Source organism: Balaenoptera acutorostrata, chromosome 2, assembly GCF_949987535.1.
Source record: "Balaenoptera acutorostrata chromosome 2, mBalAcu1.1, whole genome shotgun sequence".
Taxonomy (NCBI): Eukaryota; Metazoa; Chordata; class Mammalia; order Artiodactyla; family Balaenopteridae; genus Balaenoptera; species Balaenoptera acutorostrata.
Genome location: NC_080065.1, coordinates 110,876,911 through 110,898,697, shown reverse-complemented (window position 1 = coordinate 110,898,697; position 21,787 = coordinate 110,876,911). Strand labels below are relative to the sequence as shown.

Here is a 21,787-nt window from a genome sequence, read left to right as displayed (position 1 = left end):
CTCTAGTATTATGCCTAATCCACATGTAATACTACACGTTATTGGTTACTGAAGAGAGAAGTAGAGAAAATGTAGACACAGTTAAAATCAATTTACCTTTGGAGGACTACTTGGATTTGCATTTAATATGTTGTGGAAAAGGGATCTATATTCATTTTTCGACATTTTAAATCAGGTAACAGAGCATATTGTCCTTTTGCCTTCACCTCTGCTAAGAAAAGTTAGTTTGGACACTGGTTTTATATCAACTGTTGTGCCTTAATTTTTAAAATTTATTTATATTGCATGACTCTTCAGGTTTTATTTTACTTTATTTTTTGGCTGTGTTGGGTCTTCATTGCTGTGCACGGGCTTTCTCTAGTTGCGGAGAGCGGGGGCTACTCTTCATTGCAGTAAGCGGGCTTCTCATTGCAGTGGCTTCTCTTATTGCAGAGCATGGGCTCTAGGCGTGTGGGCTTCAGTAGTTGTGGTGCATGGGCTCAGTAGTTGTTGCTCATGGGCTCTAGAGCGCAGGCTCAATAGTTAGGCACATGGGCTTAGTTGCTCCACAGCATGTGGGATCTTCCCAGACCAGGGCTCAAACCTGTGTCCCTTGCATTGGCAGGAGGATTCTTAATCACTGAGCCACCAGGGAAGTCCCGTGTTTTGTCTTAATTTTATCTTTATAACCCACTTTATTTCATTTAATTCTTTTAAAATTTGTTCAACAGACATTTATTTGTTTTTGGTTCTTCCTTTCTATCATTCTTAGAGGGAAAAGACTTTTAAAATCTTTTCCACTAAGAAAATGTTAACCCTGTATTCTATCCCCCAAAGAACACATCACCTTATCATGCGAATGCTAGGATGTGTCTACCTGTGGGTTTGTATGTGAGGTTAGACCTCTCAGAAGAGTTGGATGATGACAGCAAATGGGATATGTTGTTGGTGTTAAGTTTTTCCCATCTTTTTTGGGTAAAACTATCATTCTCTGTCAACCATTTATTTTAAAGTTATGTGGGAGTTTCTTGAAAAAAATATGGATTTCTGGGTTGGTCAGAGGCCTGCTGGATCAGATCAGAGTCCAAGAATCACTGATTTAAAACTCAAACACTGGGAGGGCAGGTTCCATTTCTTTTCTGTTCTTTATAGCCCGTTAATACTAAGACACAATGCTGTGCACAGTGAAGTTGCTGAACGAATGTTTTTGACTGAATTTCCTTTTATGACATTAAGGTTAGATAAGGTGGAGCTATATTTGTTTTATGAATAAACAATTTTCTTTGCTTTCAGACTGAATTTTAGAGGTCTGTCAACTTCCTCCTGCATAATTGGTGCTTTACCAGCACCATTATTGACACCTTTACCAGCTTGCCATTATTGACAATAACAAAGAAATTTGCTTTGTTTGGAGGGCGGGGAGCAAAAACTGTTTTCTCTTTCAGACAACAGTGCCCTGCCATAACCTTGACATGATGCACGTTAATTTTATATTGTACCCAGGAATCAGGGAGAAAAATTAAAGCTCCTGCTATTGTCTCCCCCAGAAGACTGATAGCCTTCTGGCAGGAGGCTCAGTCATGCTAAGACTGCACCCCTATCTCATCCATGATCTCTTAACCAGAATGCCAACATGTGCACTGAAAATCCTTAACATATTCAACTCTCTGGATTCCATTTTAATGAGCATTTATTTAGCCTTTGATTAGAAAACATTTCAGCAAGATGAGAGCTGTGAAATCCAATCCTAACCTAAACTCTATGATTTTTTTTTATACAATTGTACACATGTCTAGATTTAATTTTCACCTAGGAAGCATACAGTGTTGGGAAATCGAGAAATCACAATGACTGGATTTCTAAGATTAAGACTAAGTAAACCAACTTCATGAAAAAGAAAAATTGAGTAACCTATGCTTCATTGATTATTCAGAAAGAAAAATGTCTATAGTTAAAAAGGAAGTAAAATAGGCAGTTTGGACACTCAAATCACAGCCCGGATATTTGCTGAAAGATAGTAACAGGTACATGGTAAAGGGAAAATAGTTAATATTTTACAAGAACTCACCCCAAATAATTAGCAGTTAAGAAGATTTTAGCATTATGCAACTTTTCACCAATTATTCAAATAACAAAGCTTTCCTTGAATATCTGTTAGTAAAAGTGCAGTGTGAGGTGTCAAGGATTTCTGAATGGACCATGACACTTTACACTAAGGGCCTAGTAACAATTTCTCAGAATAAAAAGAAAGATAAACATGTTTTTATATCTATATTTTTTATCTACTCATTCTAGTTGGCAGAGTTAACATGTTATAACAGCATTCCTTTTATGCAGTTTTTTTTTTGTGAGGGGCGGTGGTCAGATGTTTCTGTTATGAACATGTACTGAATTTTTTGTAATCCATCCAGAGGCAACACATCAACATGGCAAATGTTTAGGCCACGTGTGTATGTACTTAGCCTGGGAATGGATAGAACAACTCCACCAAGAGAGACAGAGATGGTCATCCCCTCCACGTGCTTTCTAGCTTTTGTATAGTTCTAAGACATATTTCTTAAAATAGAATTCTTCTTTGTGAAATAGAGTTTACTTTTTTTTTTTAAACTGATGCGGTTGTTTGTGTCTATAATGGCTGTTCCAGATGGAAAGGTTTACTCATGAGATGCAGCTGTTTTAGCAAATACCTCACTACAGCATAATGACAGAGTTACAATAGACTATTGAAGAAAATCCTTTCTCTTCCCAGTGAGATCATGAACACTAGAAACAATTTCAGTGATTCAGTTGGGCACATGGGTGATAAGATGAGGTATTTTTTGTTCATATTTCATTCAATCCTTATATATAACAGCATAAATATAGGATATAGAGTTACAATTTGATTTCTTTTTCAACTAATGGATTCATTATCTTTGGCAGATGATCTCATTAGTTCCTTAAGTATGAATGATTCTACTGGGAAGATATCTCCCTTTACAATATCCCATTTAAAATACATGTATGCCTGACACGTGATCATAGATTTCCCTTTCACATTGGAGCCTCACGATTAGAGCGTTACTCTTGAAATTTTTATAAGGGAATGGTCTCCCACTCAAGGTTTCCCTGCCTAGTAAAATCCCTTTAGTTGTTTTTTTTTTTTCTTTTTAACATCTTTATTCGAGTATAATTGCTTTACAATGTTGTGTTAGTTTCTGCTGTATAACAAAGTGAATCAGCTATACATATACATATATCCCCATATCTCCTCCCTCCCACCCTCCCTATCGCACCCCTCTAGGTGGTCACAAAGCACCAAGCTGATCTCCCTGTGCTATGCAGCTGCTTCCCACTAGCTATCTATTTTACATTTGGTAGTGTATATATGTCAATGCTACTCTCTCACTTTGTCCCAGCTTACCCTTCCCCCTCCCCGTGTTCTCAAGTCCATTTGCTATGTCTGCGTCATTATTTCTGTCCTGCCCCTAGGTTCAGCAGAACCATTTTTTTTTTAGATTCCATACATATATATTAGCATATGGTATTTGTTTTTCTCATTCTGACTTACTTCACTCTGTATGACAGACTCTAGGTCCATCCTCCTCAGTACAAATAACTCAGTTTTGTTTCTTTTTATGGCTGAGTAATATTCCATTGTATATATGTGTCATATCTTCTTATCCATTCATCTGTCGATGGACTCTTAGGTTGCTTCCATGTCATGGCTATTGTAAATAGTGCTACAATGAACATTGTGGTACATGTCACTTTTTGAATTATGGTTTTCTCAGGGTATATGCCCAGTAGTGGGATTGCTGGGTCATATGGTAGTTCTATTTTTTAGTTTTTTAGGGAACCTCCATACTGTTCTCCATAGTGGCTGTATTAATTTACATTCCCACCAACAGTGCAAGAGGGTTCCCTTTTCTCCACACCCTCTCCAGCATTTGTTTGTAAGTTTTTTGATGATGGCCATTCTGACTGGTGTGAGGTGATACCTCATTGTAGTTTTGATTTGCATTTCTCTAATGATTAGTGCTGTTGAGCATCCTTTCATGTTTGTTGTCAATCTGTATATCTTCTTTGGAGAAATGTCTACTTAGATCTTCTGCCCATTTTCGAACTCGGTTGTTTGATTTTTGATATTGAGCTGCATGAGCTGCTTGTAAATTTTGGAGATTAATCCTTTGTCAGTTGCTTCACTTGCAAATATTTTCTCCCATTCTGAGGGTTGTCTTTTCGTCTTGTTTATGGTTTCCGTTGCTGTGCAAAAGCTTTTAAGTTTCCTTAGGTCTCATTTGTTTATTTTTGTTTTTATTTCCATTGCTCTAGGAGGTGGGTCGAAAAGGATCTTGCTGTGATTTATGTCAAAGAGTGTTCTGCCTGTGTTTTCCTCTAAGAGATTTATAGTGTCTGGCCCTACATTTAGGTCTTTAATCCATTTTGAGTTTATTTTTGTGTATGGCATTAGGAAGTGTTCTAATTTCATTCTTTTACATGTAGCTGTCCAGTTTTCCCAGCACCACTTATTGAAGAGACTGTCTTTTCTGCATTGTATATTCTTGCTGCCTTTATCAAAGATAAGGTGACCATGTGTGTGGGTTTATCTCTGGGCTTTCTATCCTGTTTCATTGATCTATATTTCTGTTTTTGTGCCAATACCACACTGTCTTGATTACTCAGCTTTGTAGCATAGTCTGAAGTCAGAGAGTCTGATTCCTCCAGCTCTGTTTTTCTTTCTTAAGATTGCTTTGGCTATTCAGGGTCTTTTGTGTTTCCAAACAAATTGTGGTATTTTTTGTTCTGGTTCTGTGAAAAATGCCAGTGGTAGTTTGATAGGGATTGCATTGAATCTGTAGATTGCTTTGGGTAGTATAGTCATTTTCACAATGTTGATTCTTCCAATCCAAGAACATGGTATATTTCTCCATCTGTTTGTATCATCTTTAATTTCTTTCATCAGTGTCTTATAGTTTTCTTACACAGGTCTTTTGTCTCCTTAAGTAGGTTTATTCCTAGGTATTTTATTCTTTTTGTTGCAGTGGTAAATGGGAGTGTTTCCTTAAATTCTCTTTCAGATTTTTCATCATTAGTGTATAGGAATGCAAGAGATTTCTGTGCATTAATTTTGTGTCTTGCTACTTTACCAAATTCATTGATTAGCTTTAGTAGTTTTCAGGTAGCATCTTTTTTTTTAATTTAATATATTTATTTTTGGCTGTGTTGGGTCTTCGTTGCTTCGCATGGGCTTTCTCTAGTTGTGGCGAGCAGGGGCTACTCTTCGTTGCAATGCGTGGGCTTCTCATTGCAGTGGCTTCTCTTGTTGCGGAGCATGGGCTCTAGGCGCGCAGGCTTCAGTAGTTGCAGCATGCTGGCTCAGTAGTTTTAGGCTTGCGGGCTCTAGAGCGCAGGCTCAGTAGCTGTGGTGCATGGGCTTAGTTGCTCCGCGGCATGTGGGATCTTCCCGGACCTGAGATCGAACCCATGTCCCCTGCATTGGCAGGCGGATTCTTAACCACTGCGCCACCAGGGAAGCCCTCTGGTAGCACCTTTAGGATTCTCTGTGTATAGTACCATGTCATCTGCAAACAGTGACAGTTTTACTTCTTTTCTGATATGGATTCCTTTTATTTCTTTTTCTTCTCTGATTGACGTGGCTAGGACTTCCAAAACTATGTTGAATAATAGTGGTAAGAGTGGACATCCTTGTCTTGTTCCTGATATTAGAGGAAATGGTTTCAGTCTTTCACCATTGAGAACGATGTTGGCAGTGGGTTTGTCATATATGGCCTTTATTATGTTGAGGTAGGTTCCCTCTACTATTTTCTGGAGAGTTTTTTTTATCATAAATGGGTATTTTGTCAGAAGCTTTTTTTGCATCTATTAAGATGATCATATGGTTTTTATACTTCAATTTGTTAATATGGTTTATCACATTGATTGATTTGCATATATGGAATCCTTGCATTCCTGGGATAAACCCCACTTGATCATGGTGTATGATCCTTTTAACGTGCTGTTTGATTCTGTCTGCTAGTTTTCTGTTGAGGATTTTTGCATCTATTTTCATCAGTGATGGTGGCCTATAGTTTTCTTTTTTTGTAATATCTTTGTCTGGTTTTGGTATCAGGATGACGGTGGCCTTGTAGAATGAGTTTGGGAGTGTTCCTCCCTCTGCTATATTTTGCAAGAGTTTGAGAAGCATAGGTGTTAGCTCTTCTCTAAATGTTTGATATAATTTGCCTGTGAAGCCATCTGGTCCTGGGCTTTTGTTTGTTAGATTTTTCATCACAGTCTCAATTTCAGTGCTTGAGATTGGTCTGTTTATATTTTCTGTTTCTTCCTGGTTCAGTCTCGGAAGGTTGTGCTTTTCTAAGAATTTGTCCATTTCTTCCAGGTTGTCCATTTTATTGGCATATAGTTGCTTGTAGTAATCTCTCATGATCCTTTGTATTTCTGCAGTGTCAGTTGTTACTTCTCCTTTTTCGTTTCTAATTCTGTTGATTTGAGTCTTCTCTTTTTTTTGCTTGATGAGTCTGGCTAATGGTTTATCCATTTTGTTTATCTTCTCAAAGAACCAGCTTTTAGTTTCATTGATTTTTGCTATTGTTTCCTTCATTTCTTTTTCATTTATTTCTGATCTGATCTTTATGATTTCTTTCCTTGTAACGTTGGGTTTTTTTTTTGTTGTTCTTCTTCTTTCGCTAAATGCTTTAGGTGTAAGGTTAGATTGTTTATTTGAGATTTTTCTTGTTTCTCAAGGTAAGATTGTATTGCTGTAAACTTCCCTGTTAGAACTGCTTTTGCTGCATCCAAAAGGTTTTGGGTCATTGTGTTTCCATTGTCATTTGTTTCTATGTAGTTTTGATTTCCTCTTTGATTTCTTCAGTGATCTCTTGGTTATTTAGTAGCGTATTGTTTAGCCTCCATGTGTTTGCATTTTTTACAGTTTTTTTTCTGTAATTGATATCTAGCCTCATAGTGTTGTGGTGGGAAAAGATACTTGATACAATTTCAGTTTTCTTAAATCCACTGAGGCTTGCCTTGTGACCTAAGACATGATTTATCCTGGAGAATGTTCTGTGTGCACTTGAGAAGAAAGTGTATTCTGCTGTTTTTGGATGGAATGTCCTATAAATATCAATTACTTCCATCTCATCTAATGTTTCATTTAAAACTTGTGTTTCCTTATTTATTTTCATTTTGGATGATCTGTCCATTGGTGAAAGTAGGGTGTTAAATCCTCTAGTATTATTGTTACTTTCGATTTCCCCTTTTATGGCTGTTAGCATTTGCCTTATGTATAGAGGTGCTCCTACGTTGGGTGCCTAAGTATTTACAATTGTTATATCTTCTTCTTGGATTGATCCCTTGATCATTACGTAGTGTCCTTCTTTGTCTCTTGTAAAAGTCTTTATTTTAAAGTCTATTTTGTCTGATTTGAGAATTTCTACTCCAGCTTTCTTTTGATTTCCCTTTGCGTGGAATATCTGTTTCCATCTCCTCACTTTCAGTCTGTATGTGTCCCTGGGTCTGAAGTGGGTTTCTTGTAGACAGCATATATACGGGTCTTGTTTTTGTATCCATTCAGCCAGTCTGTGTCTTTTGGTAGGAGCATTTAATCCATTTACATTTAAGGTAATTATTGATATGTATGTTCCTATTACCGTTTTCTTAATGGGTTTTTGTAGATCTTTTCCTTCTCTTGTGTTTCCTGCCTAGAGAAGTTCCTTTAGCATTTGTTGTAAAGCTGGTTTGGTGGTGCTGAATTCACTTAACTTTTGCTTGTCTGTAACTGTTTTAATTTCTCTGTTGAATATGAATGAGATCTGTGCTGAGTATAGTAATCTTGGTTGTAGGTTTTTCCCCTTCATCACTTTAAATATGTCCTGCCACTCCCTTCTGGCTTGCAGAGTTTCTGCTGAAAGATCAGCTGTTAACCTTATGGGGATTCCCTTGGATGTTATTTGTTGCTTTTCCCTTGCTGCTTTTAATATTTTTTCTTTGCATGTAATTTTTAATAGTTTCATTAATCTGTGTCTTGGCATGTTTCTCCTTGGATTTATGTTGTATGGGATTCTTTGTGCTTCCTGGACTTGATTGACTATTTCCTTTCCCATGTTAGGCAGTTTTCAACTATAATCTCTTCAGATACTTTCTCAGACCCTTTCTTTTTCTCTTCTTCTTCTGGGACCCCTATAATTCAAATGTTGGTGCATTTAATGTTGTCCCAGAGGTCTCTGAGTCTGTCCTCAATTCTTTTCATTCTTTTCATTCTTTTGTCTTTATTCTGCTCTGCGGCAGTTATTTTCACTATTTTATCTTCCAGGTCACTTATCCGTTCTTCTGCCTCAGTTATTCTGCTATTGATTCTTTCTAGAGAATTTTTAATTTCATTTATTGTGTTGTTCATCATTGTTTGTTTGCTCTTTAGTTCTTCTAGGTCCTTGTTAAACGTTTCTTGTATTTTTTCCATTCTATTTCCAAGATTTTGGATCATCTTTCCTATCATTACTCTGAATTCTTTTTCAGGTAGACAGTCTATATCCTCTTCATTTGTTTGGTCTGGTGCGTTTTTTACTTTGCTCCTTCATCTGCTGCATATTTCTCTGTCTTCTCATTTTGCTTAACTTACTGTGTTTGGCATCACCTTTTCACAGGCTGCAGGTTTGTAGTTCCCCTTGTTTTTGGGGTCTGCCTCCAGTGGGTTAGGTTGGTTCAGTGGGTTGTGTAGGCTTCCTGGTGGAGGGGACTGGTGCCTGTGTTCTGGTGGATGAGGCTGGATCTTGTCTTTCTCGTGGGCAGTACCATGTCTGGTCGTGTGTTTTGGGGTGTCTTTGAACTTAGTATGATTTTAGGTAGCCTGTATGCTAATGGATGGGGTTGTGTTCCTGTCTTGGTAGTTGTTTGGCATGGAGCGTCCAGCACTCTAGCTTGCTGGCCATTGGGTGAAGCTGGGTCTTTGTGTTGAGACAGAAGTCTCTGGGAGAGCTCTAGCCAATTGATATTACATGGGGCCGGGAGGTCTCTGGTGGTCCAGTGTCCTGGACTCAGCTCTCCCACCTCAGAGGCTCAGGCCTGACACTCATCCAGAGCACCAAGACCCTGTCAGCCACATGGCTCAGAAGAAAAAGGAGAAAAAAAGGGAATTAAAAAAAATAAAAGATAATAAAAAATAATTTAAAAATTAAAAAATAACAAAAAATAATAATAAAAAAATAAAAAAAAGAAGAGAGCAACCAAACCAATGAACAAATCCACTAATGATAACAAACACTACAAACTATACTAAGCTAAACTTAAAAATTAAAATCAAATCAGTTGCAGACAGCAAACCCCACGTCTACGGTTGCTCCTGAAGTCCACCACTTCAATTTTGGGAACATTCATTTTCTATTCAGGTATTCCACAGATGCAGGGTTCATCAAGTTGATTGTGGGGATTTAATCTGCTGCTCTTGAAGCTGCAAGGAGAAATTTCCCTTTCTATTCTTTGTTCGCACAGCTACTGGGGTTCAGCTTTGGTTTTGGCCCTGCCTCTGTGTGTGTGTCACCCTCAGGCATCTGTTCCCCGCCCAGACTGGAGGGGGTTAAAGCAGTGGCTGATTAGGGCTGTCTTGCTCTCTCAGACTGGTGAGAGGGAGGGGTATGGTAGTCATAATTGGAATGTTGGGCGAGCCTGTGGTGGCACAGACCGGTGTGACATTGCAACAGCCCGAGGCACGCCGTGTGTTCTCCCAGGGAAGTTGTCCCTGGATCACGGGACCCTGGCAGTGGTGGGCTGCACAGGCTCCTGGGAGGGGAGGTGTGGAGAGTGACCTGTGCTCGCACACAGGATTCTTGGTGGCTGCAGCAGCAGCCTTAGCGTTTTATGTCTGTCTCTGGTGTCTGCCTTGATAGCCATGGCTCACGCCTGTCTCTGGAGCTCGTTTAGGCGGTGCTCTGAATCCCCTCTCCTCGCACACCCCGAAACGATGGTCTCTTGCCTCTTAGGCAGTTCCAGACTTTTTCCCGGACTCCCTCCCGGCTAGCTGTGGCGCACTAGCCTCCTTCAGGCTGTGTTCACGCAGCCAACCTCAGTCCTCTCCCTGGCATCTGACCTCCGAAGCCCGAGCCTCAGCTCCCAGCCCCCACCCGCCCTGACAGGTGAGCAGACAAGCCTCTCGGGCTGGTGAGTGCTGGTTGGCACCGATCCTCTGTGTGGGCATCTCTCCACTTTATTCTCTGCACCCCTGTTGCTGTGCTCTCCTCCGTGGCTCTGAAGCTTCCCCTCTGCCCACCCTCCGTCCCCACCAGTGAAGGGGCTTCCTAGTGTGTGGAAAGTTTTCCTCCTTCACAGCTCCCTCCCATAAGTGCGGGTCCTGTCCCTATTCTTTTGTCTCTGTTTTTTCTTTTTTCTTTTGCCCTACCCAGGTACGTGGGGTGTTTCTTGCCTTTTGGGAGGTCTGAGGTCTTCTGCCAGCATTCAGTAGGTGTTTTGTAGGAGGTGTTCCACATGTAGATATATTTTTGATTTATTTGTGGGGAGGAAGGTGATCCCCACATCTTACTCCTCCACCATCTTGAAGGTGCCCCCCACCTTTAGTTTTTCAGATAAAATTTACTCAGTAGGGTGCAATACTTATTTATATTGAATTTCCACTGTTGTACATGGAATTTTAACAGGGATGTAGAAGTACTATTTATATGTATGTGTGGAATATTATAATTTTTAAAGTGTTTATATTTGTGTGTGTATGTCTGTTCTCATTTTATTCTAATAATAACCTTTTGAAGTAATGATTCTCATTTAATAGACATGGAAATTTAAAGGTCAGTTATGTTTGATGACTCATTAGGTTAAAGAAGCTGTTAGTTGGTGAAGACACTGCAGGTAATTTTCAACAGTGGTCAGTGTCTAACTGTATCTGGTGGCATCCAGTTAGAACCATAATATCAGGAAACAACCACCTGAGGCGTGAAGACACTTCATTTAAAAAAAAAAAACAAAACTGACATGTGTATGCACATTACTGGTATCGGTACCATGATATGGTGAAGTTGGAGGGTCTCCTAATATGTGTGTAAATTTTCATGGCTGTGGTCCATTTTGTTTTTCATAACACCCGGTGGGCGTCCATGACTAATATCACATAGTTTATGGAAGGGTTGACACCTGAGTGCCATGACTGAACATCATGCACAGCAGGGTTTATCCACATGGCTTTAAGTGTTGAAACTTGGCTATGAGAATATAGATTGTCACTTAGGGTTCATTACTATTCCGATAAGCACAATTATTGTTATAATAATTTAGACTCTAACTCAGGTACTTACTATGATGGCATTTAGTAGAACTAAATTTTATAGATCTTATTTTATGAGGAATCAAGTTTATGTGATCTTTCTGCATATATAGAAGCTTCTTTCTTAACATGTTTCACATCAGAGTGGTCTCACATCCAGTAGAAATGTGTACATATATATATATATATATATACACACACACACACGTGTGTGTGTATAAAAATAAAATTTATATGTATATATAAATAAAATAGCCAGAAGATTAGAAGATGAGGGTATTAAAACTCTATTATCTTTTGACTCCTTCTTAATGGACTTTAATCTTTTGGGTTTCCATCCAAAGAAATGATGGGTATTCTCCAGAAAGCGTAGAAGCCCTGCCTTCACAGCTATTTGGGGCATCAACACATCAGCAGAGAACCTGAAGAAGCAGTGGAGGTTGAGATGAAATCAAATGAGTCTCCCACAAGGTACAAAGATCCCCTGCAAAGCAGGAGAAGTTACGTGGGGAGGTTCTCACTCATTCCTGAATGAGCACTATTCCGATATCTCTCTTCCCATGCTTTCACCTTTCTCTTAAAATATAAGAGAGCTGTCAGAGCCCACAGTGCTGAATTAAAAGCCATTCCTGGAGTTTCGGTCACCAGTGATAGCAGTGGGAGAAGGGGGGAAAGATGGCTTCCAGACCCAGTGGTCACCAGGGTTAAGAAAAGAAGGAAGAGCTCCACCCTGTGAACAAATCCTACTGCTGGGGCTACGAGCAATTTAAGGAGGCTCCACATTCGCTCACAATGTAAAGTTTCTAAGCAAATTTTCTAAATATAAGGCAGTTGTACATTCCACGCACCAAGCCCTTTATGCTTTATTTCCTATCTTGATCATTCAGAGAGCAGGGGGTCCATTCTCCTGGTCCCAAATTCCTTCAAAATATGTTGCATATCTGGGGGCACCTCTCTAGAGATTTTTTTTAGCTGTGTTTGGTTCTGGATTCACATTTCAGCACAGATTAGCAGCCTGGGGGGTGAGGGTGGTAAATAATGGATGCAGGGAAGTCTGACATGACAGACAATTTAAGGAAGAGTTCTCAAAGACTGGAGGCAACAGGGCACCAAAAACAAGAGTTACAACATGGCTGAAGTTGGCTTCCTTTCATCTTATACAGAATGAATGTCTACTCTTATGGTGTGTGCTTATTTATTAACAAAATTATTCACAGCAATTATCTGAGGCCTTAATCAAATTTAGTCCACTCTTGAATATTCAGAAAAGATTCTTCCTGAATAATGCATAGTTTCTCTCACCCTTTTCTTTTTTTCTGAGAGTCTAGTGCATCCACCCTTCCTTTTTCTTTGGCTTGTTCATTTTAGTTTAGTGTGTGGTTTCCCTAGATTTTTTTTCTACAGTAGTTCACTATCTTCCTTAATCTTTCAGTTTTGTCATCGACAAATTCAGCGACTTCTCACCTCATCCATCTTCTCAGTTGTTAATAAATATACTGAAGAATAGTGGTCCTAGTATTGATTGATCCCAAGGGAGCTTTCCTATTAATCACTTGAATCTTAAGGTTAGCCATTTTGTCTTACTCTATGTGTTCTCCCTATTAACTCCTCTTCATTCTGTGTGCAGATTTTAAATATTCACACCATAGTAGTTTATTTATTTATTCTTTTACTGTATTCTTAGTATTTCTCATGAGCAGTTGTCCTGCACGTCCACACTTTTCACGCATCTTAGAGTCTGAAACTGTGCCTGTGTGTAATGAGGAGATTGCACTGGATGTGCTCCTAGCTCTAACATTCCGTGATCTGTCTTTGTCCCTCCCAACTAAAAACCAAACAGGTGCCAGGGTCTGTCACAGAGAAGAATAATTAGCACATCCATTAACTTGAGTCCTGTTAACACAGCCACTGTTAACTCTAATTACTGGTAGATTTCAACTGAGCTCTGCTGCCTATAAGTGACTGCTGGTAAGTGATAGTGTAGGTGATTTGATATCCATCATATATACTGAGGACTAAGCCTTAGTCACCTTTCACACAACTACTGATAAAAACTGCAGGTTCCAAGCTAATGGATTAAAAATATGTAGGGCATGATTGCAGTGCAAGAACCTGAAAGCATTTGTTGTTGCTACTTTTGATAAGTTAAAATGTGGGTATTATATGTAATATAATTAAATGTAAATATATTAAAGGACTATATATACTACTTTACCTTTAGTAGTGTTTATTAAAGTAGTTCAACTTATTATTTTTTAGGAAGCCATATACCCTAGTATGCTAAGTTATTAGAAACACAAATCTATAGACTGGTCAAAAAACTATGTATGTATATAAATTTAAAACCACTTTTTCCTCATCAGTTCCATTTCTGCCATCACGTGAAATTATGCTGTCACCAGATAGTACAGTTGGGTTCCTATCATGGCAATGCCGTGTGTTTCCCCTGCAGAGAGGCTCCCGCTTGTTGCGCCCTCGTGTGATAAAGGGCACAAATCACGAACCACGTTGCCCCAGTCAAGAAACAAAGGGTGTCTTAGCATCACCTCCCCAAGCATATGCCAGAGACTGCCAAATCCCAAGTCCCTCTTGCTCTTCTTTCTGAAACATAGCATCCCTTTGAAGGGAGACTGCTGCCTCATGTGTGTTTGCAGCTCTGACCTATTAATAGTTTGCAGATTATACTAGCTACTAACAGTATCATTTTTGGTAGTTATTAGGAGTAATAAAACACCCTCTCTGTCCTGATCTGCTCATATTATGACATTAAGTGGCCAGGGCCTTACAGAGTTACTGTGCTATATAAAGTAAATAGTGCTTGTTGTTATGTTAATCATCATCATCATCATCATCATTATCATCATCATCAGGTACTGGGGCCTATGAGCTAAGTGCTTTCATACATTATTTCAATATTTCTAACAATTACTTAACGTATTGCTATTCCCGTCACTTGAACTTGGGTAGAGTGAGGCACAGGAAAGCTTAATAACTCGTTCAAAGTCTGAAGGGTAGCCTTCAGTGGGGCTGGACCTGGAACTCTAGCTAGTTTGATTCCAAGACGGGATATGCAACACGTGGGGCCTTTAGGAAAAATCCCTGTGAGAATAGATGAGTTACAACAAGTAATAACATCTCTTTTCTTCCTCTTTAGAAGTATTATTAGAAAAATAAGTAATATTTCACAGAAATTGATCAAAATATATCACACACCATCACTGAACAGAGACTTCTCAGGGGTGCCCCTGGGAAGGGCATCCCACCCACCGGGGAAACCTGGCCTTTGGGGCTGAGTTCCTGACTTCCCAGTTGTGTGACCCAGGCAAGGACTCTTGGAGCCTCAATTTACTTATCTGTGGCAACTGGAAACAATACCAGCCAAGTTGTGGCCCTGTTCTGGTGAAGTAGCGAGCTGATATGTGTGAAGCAGCCAGGTGAAACTAACAATGACTTTGCATGTTTATAAGTCTGAGCGACAGTGATTAGTTCCATTTGCCTTCTGAATCCTTTTGTTCTTAGAAAGCAATGCGCAGAATGGAGTTAAGTGGCAGAACTGGTCGGATTGAAATAGACGGTGATGATGTTTGCTGTGAGCCGTGTGCAGAAGTTGGGGCAGCACCAGCGGAAAATGGGCAGGACCCTTCCTGGCATTCCCCACCCCTTCAGCCTACGTAGCCTGCTTTGCCCCGGAGCCAGCCGAGGCATCTCGTCCCAGACACTGGGACCCCCAGGCTAGCTCGGGATCCCCCAGCTGGTATATCTAAACACTGCTGGGCCCGGGACTCCCTCACAGAAGTGGGTGTCTCACTGGAGTGAGGGGCAGGCGACTCTGGGGACCTGATGGGAGTCTCCGCAGCCATCCAGTTCAGGCCTGTGATGCACATCAGATCCACAGAGTCGCAGCCTAATCCTGATGCCCAAAGAGGGGGATGAGGTCTGTCATTCACGTTTTATAGCCCAGAAAGTGTACCAGAGGGGAAGCGTGGGGTCCAGGGTCAGCATTTCTGTGCTGTAGCTGTGTGATGGGGGCTAAGCCGCTGTGCCTCACTTTTCTTCTCTCTAAAATGGGTCTAGCGGGCCCCACATCACTGTGTCATGAAGAGAGTTAACGAGTGGGTGTGAAAGCACCGAGTGTGCATGGCTGTAACAGTGCCCCCCTTTTCATCGTTCTTGCCCCCACCTAGTCCACTAAATACCTTGTGAAGTAGTAAATTGTTATTAGTACGATGTCTTCAGCTGTTTCACAGGCTAGGAAGTAGAGGCTAAAAGAAATTAAGCGATTTTCTCAGGCTTGGTTCCGTGGTGAGTGAACGCAGGGATGGTTCACCTGCAGCCTGTTTCCTGCCCCTGGATGCTGTGTGCGCTCCTGCCAGAGCAGGGAGATCCTCTTGAAGCTGGCCTTGTACACTTAGTGGTCTGGCATGCTCCACGTGCATCTTCCCGGAGTGTTTGGTTGCTGCTCGTGGAAGCAGTTCCCTTGCACAGATGACTCTCGCCGTGGATCTCAGTCAGGAGACCTGCACCGTCACCCTCCCCTGCTCATTCCCATAAATAGCGAGTAACCTGGGAATAAGCACCAGACCCAGACCTTCTCATAACTGTTCCATCTCCCCCGGTTACCCTCTCTTCCCCCTTGTGCACACGTGGTACACAGTTTCAGTTCACTCACATTTTAGACTCTGGGTAGCTCAACGCAATGCCTTAGGCACTTAGCTCTCTTTGTTTTCCCCACTGGCCCACCACACCTGTGCCTTCTTTGTGTGTGTGTGTGTGTGTGTTCATTTAATTAATAAACTTTATTTTTAGAGCAGTTTTAGGTCCACAGCAAAACTGAGCAGGAAGTACAGAGAGTCCCCATATACCCTTTGTCCCCACACACCACCTTCTTTTTTGAAGCTGAGATAACAGTGTGACTTCCCCATCGGGCTGTTTGTACATGAAATGCCGCCTCTCAGTTGAACTGCCCTAGCACAATGCAATAAAGCACCCAGAACAGTAGCTGTGGTACTGTACATTACTATTCTAATCATATATTTTATTGGAAGCTGTATACCTCTTAAAGCTGGCATTTCATTTGCCTCCTTTGCCTTGTAGAAACCCTGCTGCTGTGACAACGGGTAGGAGCAAAGCTATGGTCTTTTCCAGATTCCTTCTTAGACTCAGAGCAAGAAAGAAAGTGTGAAAGAGAGAGGGAGAAAAGTCACACAGTCATTTCCAGCCGTTTGTGTTAAAATAGAAAGAAAACAAGGCACATTCAAAAATGATGTGCCTGGCAGCCGCCATTAATATTTATTTTGGCATTAATATTGATAAGAAAGTACTTTGTAGCTGGGCTTTGCTGCCTCCCCCCAGTGTCCTCCAGCTCTCTGTTCTTGGAGCTGGTGGCCATCAGCTCACGTCTGCCTCTGTACCCCGAGCCTCCGAGAGGCTTGGCAGGCCTCCAGCTCACTTATGCTTAAATGGACACTCAAACTCCGACAGACACACAGCTAAATAGAGGCCAATAATTCAATACAGTATGACTGTACTGGGGCTGCTAGTAAATCCATCAAGCAGTAAATATCATCTGAAGCCAGTGCAAGCTTTTATCTTTCCAATTTTTTTGTATGTATGAGCGAAGCCCAGGCATTCAGCGAATCACGTAATTTATTCTGCAGTGCCGAGCCTGGGCTGTCTCAGGCATCATATTGACTTTTTTTTTTTTTTTTTTTTTCCCATCTGTCAGGGGCAGTCAGCAGCTCTGCTATTGTGGGAGCGCATCACATTACATCTATTTATTTATTTATTTCTGCTGCCGCTCTGTAGAATGATTGGGCAAGAGTGCATTATCTCAGATCAACGAATACTAAGAAAAGCATCTGAACATCATTACAACAGCGTGTTGAACATTTGTCCTCCCCAGTTTGTTAAATCAGCAAGTGTATTTCCGGCAAATGCTTGTAATTGTTCATAAAGGGCTCCCTACTACAGGGTTTTATTAAGCTGAAAATATGGCCTGTTATTTTCTTCAGCTCCTTAGGTCCGCAGTGATGCTGATATATTGTAAATAATGCTGAACAGCTGTTGTAGTGACTCGCTCTGTGTGTGTGTGTGTGTGTGTGTGTGTGTGTGTCTGCACACAGACACGCACCTCGCTGTATCTCTGAATGTCGCACACATATTTCGTGCACATGTGTAGGTCAATATGACATAAAGTGCTTTATGTTTACTTGGTAAAGTTAACAGGATGATTAGGTTAATGATTAGGTTGTGGTTTCCAATGGTTAGAAAATATCTTGTCTTCCAATCAATCAAAATTTAAAATGGGAACAAAGCTCTTTTGGTGACTCTTGCTGTCTTACTAAAAACTTACGAAGTCTAACCCCTAAATTTGAATGTTATTTTGAACTCTTTTGGTCTTGCTGGTATGTAACCTACAAATTGAAAAGAGAGACAAGAGGAAGATGGATGTCCCCAAAGTCCTTCCTTCACAGTGGGATCTCAGACTGTGAGGACAGACAGAGCCAGTGGTACATAGAATGATTGGATGATGACACCCCAGGTACAGCCTGCTTCTCCCTAAAGACTTTCCCCAAAGCCTTTCTCTAAAGCCAGTTATTATGCTTCTGAGATTCAGCTTGACTCTCAGTTGATTCCATTTGGATTTGATTAGCGTCCAACTCTGGGAGCACACATCACAGAAAAGTATTACAAAGTGAGTGTCTTGATCTTCTTTAAGTAAATAAATATATGTTCTAAATATCCTTCCTAGAAGCATCAATGCAGAGTGTACAAATGGAGCAGTGCTTTAGAATCAGCTATGATGTTTGCCCAACTTCTCCTTAAAAATAATGCTTAAAAAAAGAACAGACCTTTTTATATATGACTGTAAGTGAGGCAGTTCATTTTGAAAAGAGGCAGAATCAACATTGTTCTGAGAACCTGGTTCGTCCATATGTATGATCAGATTTTTATAAAGTAACGTCCCATTCCTTTGGAAGGCTTTGCATTCTTTGAAAACATACTTGGGTTGTACTTGAAAGAAGATATCTCCCTGTGGACTGATCGTGAAAATGACTTTGTATTTCACGCTCCCTCCGTTATTAGTGTCACTACCTCAGAAAATATCAAAGTGGTTTCTACTGCCACATCCAACCAGGAGAATCTGGGTAAACCTGCGTCTTGTTCTGAGGGTGGATAAAGTCATGGCTCACATTCTTGGCTGTATGGTGAGATGCAGCCTTCTCCGCCACATGGCAGACAGCATCAGTGCATATGTTTACTGCCCCTTTATTAACCTCCAGTTAGAAAGTCCTGCACAGTACATGCTGCTCTCAGTATTGCAGAGAGCAGCCACACTGTCTTTCTAAAGAAACACATTAAAAGGCAACTCACTGAGCCATTTTCTAACACCTGAGAGCAATTAATGTAAGCGGAGACAGGAAACATCATTAATTATTTAAAATAAAATGAATATGTAATGCTGACCTTCTCCAACTGCCATCAGTTTTATACTTACACCTGAATAAACTCAAGGGAACACAAAACCCACAAGGCACTTCACACTGCAGTTTGTGGCAAGGCGGGCAGTGGTCACAGGGAGAGTTGCCTGGTGGGCGGTGTTCAGCCCAGAGAGGGTGGTGCGGGATCCCAGGACACCTAATGAGGGCGGGTGGGACCCCTAGCCCTGGGAATGCATCAGCATCTGGGACCAGCAGCTTCATGTACGAGTTCTCCATGCCCACCGGCTTTCCCAGTTTCTTTCTTTATTTTATATTCCTACCATCTTAAGGGGGAGGGCTAATACTTCTGTTATTATAAATTTCTGCATATATATATATATATGTGTGTATGCACATATGTATTGTATTATTTCTAGTTATTTGCTCATACAAAGTCATTAGTCTTTTCTTTTTTTTTTTTTTTTTTTACAGTTAGCCTCTCTGTCTTGGCGAAAACTAGGAAGTGGTAAATGTGGGCCGTGCTTATTTGGGAAGCCCAGAGGGATGTGTTTATATAGCTGCAATATCGAGTTCCAGGAATTAAGTGAATCATCTGCTTTCCGAACAGAGAGTCTTTCTGCAAATAGGAGAGCCTAGACATTCTCTAAGGGCAATGTCACCGATGGGGGCTGAGGGAGGGGACGGGAAGGGAACATGGAGTTCATTACCTAACATAATTGCTGCACATGGCATATGGCATGAGCCAGGATTTGACACAGCAATGGTTGAAGATTTTCAGAGCAAAGCCTGTTAGACACAAAGCACAAAAAGTTCTTTGTGACTGTTCAAGCTAAACAAGGCTTGAAGTGCTGGTGTCTATTTTTCCCCTGACCTGTATTAGCGATTCCAAGAAAACTCACAGAGCGCCTCGTGCAGAATGATCCAAGCTTCCAGCTTGGCCATCCTCTTAAGATCCTCTTACAGATATTTGGAAACTTGGGCTAATAGTTCTCGGTTGCAAGTCTCCGTCATGACTACAAAGGCAAAATGGGCTGTTAGTTTCTGGGACAAGATTTATCAGAGATACTCCTTGGGCTATTATTAAGAATCTTCCTGACTTTCTGTTAAAAAGACTTCATTTCTTTTTTAAGGAAATTATCCCTTCATATTGGCACAGAGCCCAATCACAAACAGTTTTCTTTTGAGAAGCTTGGAAAAAAAGAAGGGGGATCATTTGCTCATGCTAATTACAGATAAACAGCAATAAATTTTTTATGCTATCCTCATAATCCTATGACGGAAAAAGGCTTTGTTCCTTTTAACATGGCGTTACACATCTTAAACTTTAATGTGAATAAATGGCTTTAGGGGGAGAGCTAACATGAAGAATGTTTTTTCCACTGCATTCTTTATCACCACCATATCAGATTTCCTGTCTCACACAAGAAGAGGATACTGGGTTTTAGAAATTCATGCTAAGAAGAGGAGCTGGGATAGTGTAAACAACATTCACAGACAGCACAAAACAATCTTTTCACCCAGATATTCCCGATTAATTAGCCATCTGTGCAACTGAGGCGACAGGGACATTCACCACTGGTGTGTTATGAATTCCCACAGCCGTAAGTGGGAGCACAGCTTCAGGGTAAGCGGTGGACTCTTGAATATCATAAATCCATTTATTTCAGTGACTTATATATGGTAGTATTCATATCTGGGCATGAATGGTTAAAACACACACAAAAAATCAAAACTAGGTTATTAGAGTTGGGAATAAAAAGTAGAAAAGGAATTGTGGTTAAAATATGTTAGAAAAAAATGTCATAAAGTTTATGATTCTGGAAAATTGTTTATTCAGGTTAAACAACCAGGAAGCTATAATCCTATCCAAAAGGCAGGATTTAATGTAGAATTCTCTCATAGATTCTGTGTCGCTCAGAGCTACTGAGCCCAGAGATCGGTAGAAAGAGGGACATTTCCCAGGTTATGGAATCTCAGCCAGAATTTGAAGGGGCATATTAAATGAAAACTCAACTTTTTAACTGCTGTCATTGCAGAAATCTCTGCCGAAATCATGACTTAAAAGCATAGTCCCTGAGACCTTGGCATTGAGTCAGTTTAGAGCAACTGCCCGTGGAGAGACCGAGTATTCTTTGAGATCAAGTTTTCCCAGTGCAGAATGTTCTCATGGAAGGCAGCTGGCATGGGCCAGAATCTGATGCATGGTTGAATGGAGTGAGGGACAGCACCAGGATGGGCAGAGATATTTCCCTTAGTAATAGCAGGGAAGAGTCTTTCCCATAGTGAGATGTTGTTACCAAGAATCTCTTGCCAACCAGAGCAGAAGCTTGGCTTGGTCTTAATGTCAGGGGAAGAAAGACTGGGCAGTGGGGAGATGGGGTGACAGGGCTGTCAGGGCCAGGGGCCAGTATCATTCGCTTGACACTTAGGGAGGAGCCAGCAGATAAAAAAGACACCATCATTTTTACTGCCTTTAGATTTGGGCTCTCAGTGATGTGTTTCATGCTGCTTCGAGTAATATTTTCTTTATCATAGTCTTAACATCACACTATATGTTTGTGTTTTGTTTTTGTTTGCTTTTGAAAAAAATGCTGTTACACTTGGAAAAGGGGTCCCAACCCCTCCAACTATACTATCCAAGGAGTTAGGTCCTTGAAAAGTATTCTGGTTGGCAAAATCACTTTGACAAGATAAGGTCTCTTAGAGAATTAGCAGATTAAGAGAAAAACAAAAACACATAAAGGTCCTGGAAGGCATCCAATTCCAAAAGGAAACAGCTTTAGAGCGTTGTGAAGGGTCTTTACTTTTACATTCTTCTTCAGCTGCTCAGGAACTGTGGATGTGGCACTGTTGTTCTATCAGCAGTCCCACACGTTTTCTATTGATATTTTATGCAGGCTAAGCCATTTCTTAATGTGTTTGCAGATATGACGGCAAATTGCACATTAAAAAGTTTTGGTAGGGGCTTCCCTGGTGGCGCAGTGGTTGGGAGTCTGCCTGCTAATGCAGGGGGCGTGGGTTCGGGCCCTGGTCTGGGAGGATCCCACGTGCCGCGGAGCGGCTGGGCCCGTGAGCCACAACTACTGAGCCTGCGCGTCTG

The 21,787-nt window shown here is 40.8% G+C and overlaps 1 pseudogene; it reads right to left on the bottom strand.

Annotated features, from left to right (window-relative positions):
* LOC103016643 (regulator of nonsense transcripts 1-like) overlaps positions 1-19,629 on the bottom strand; it is a 56,872-nt pseudogene extending 37,243 nt beyond the window's left edge.
* Positions 19,630-21,787: the final 2,158 nt, after the last annotated feature.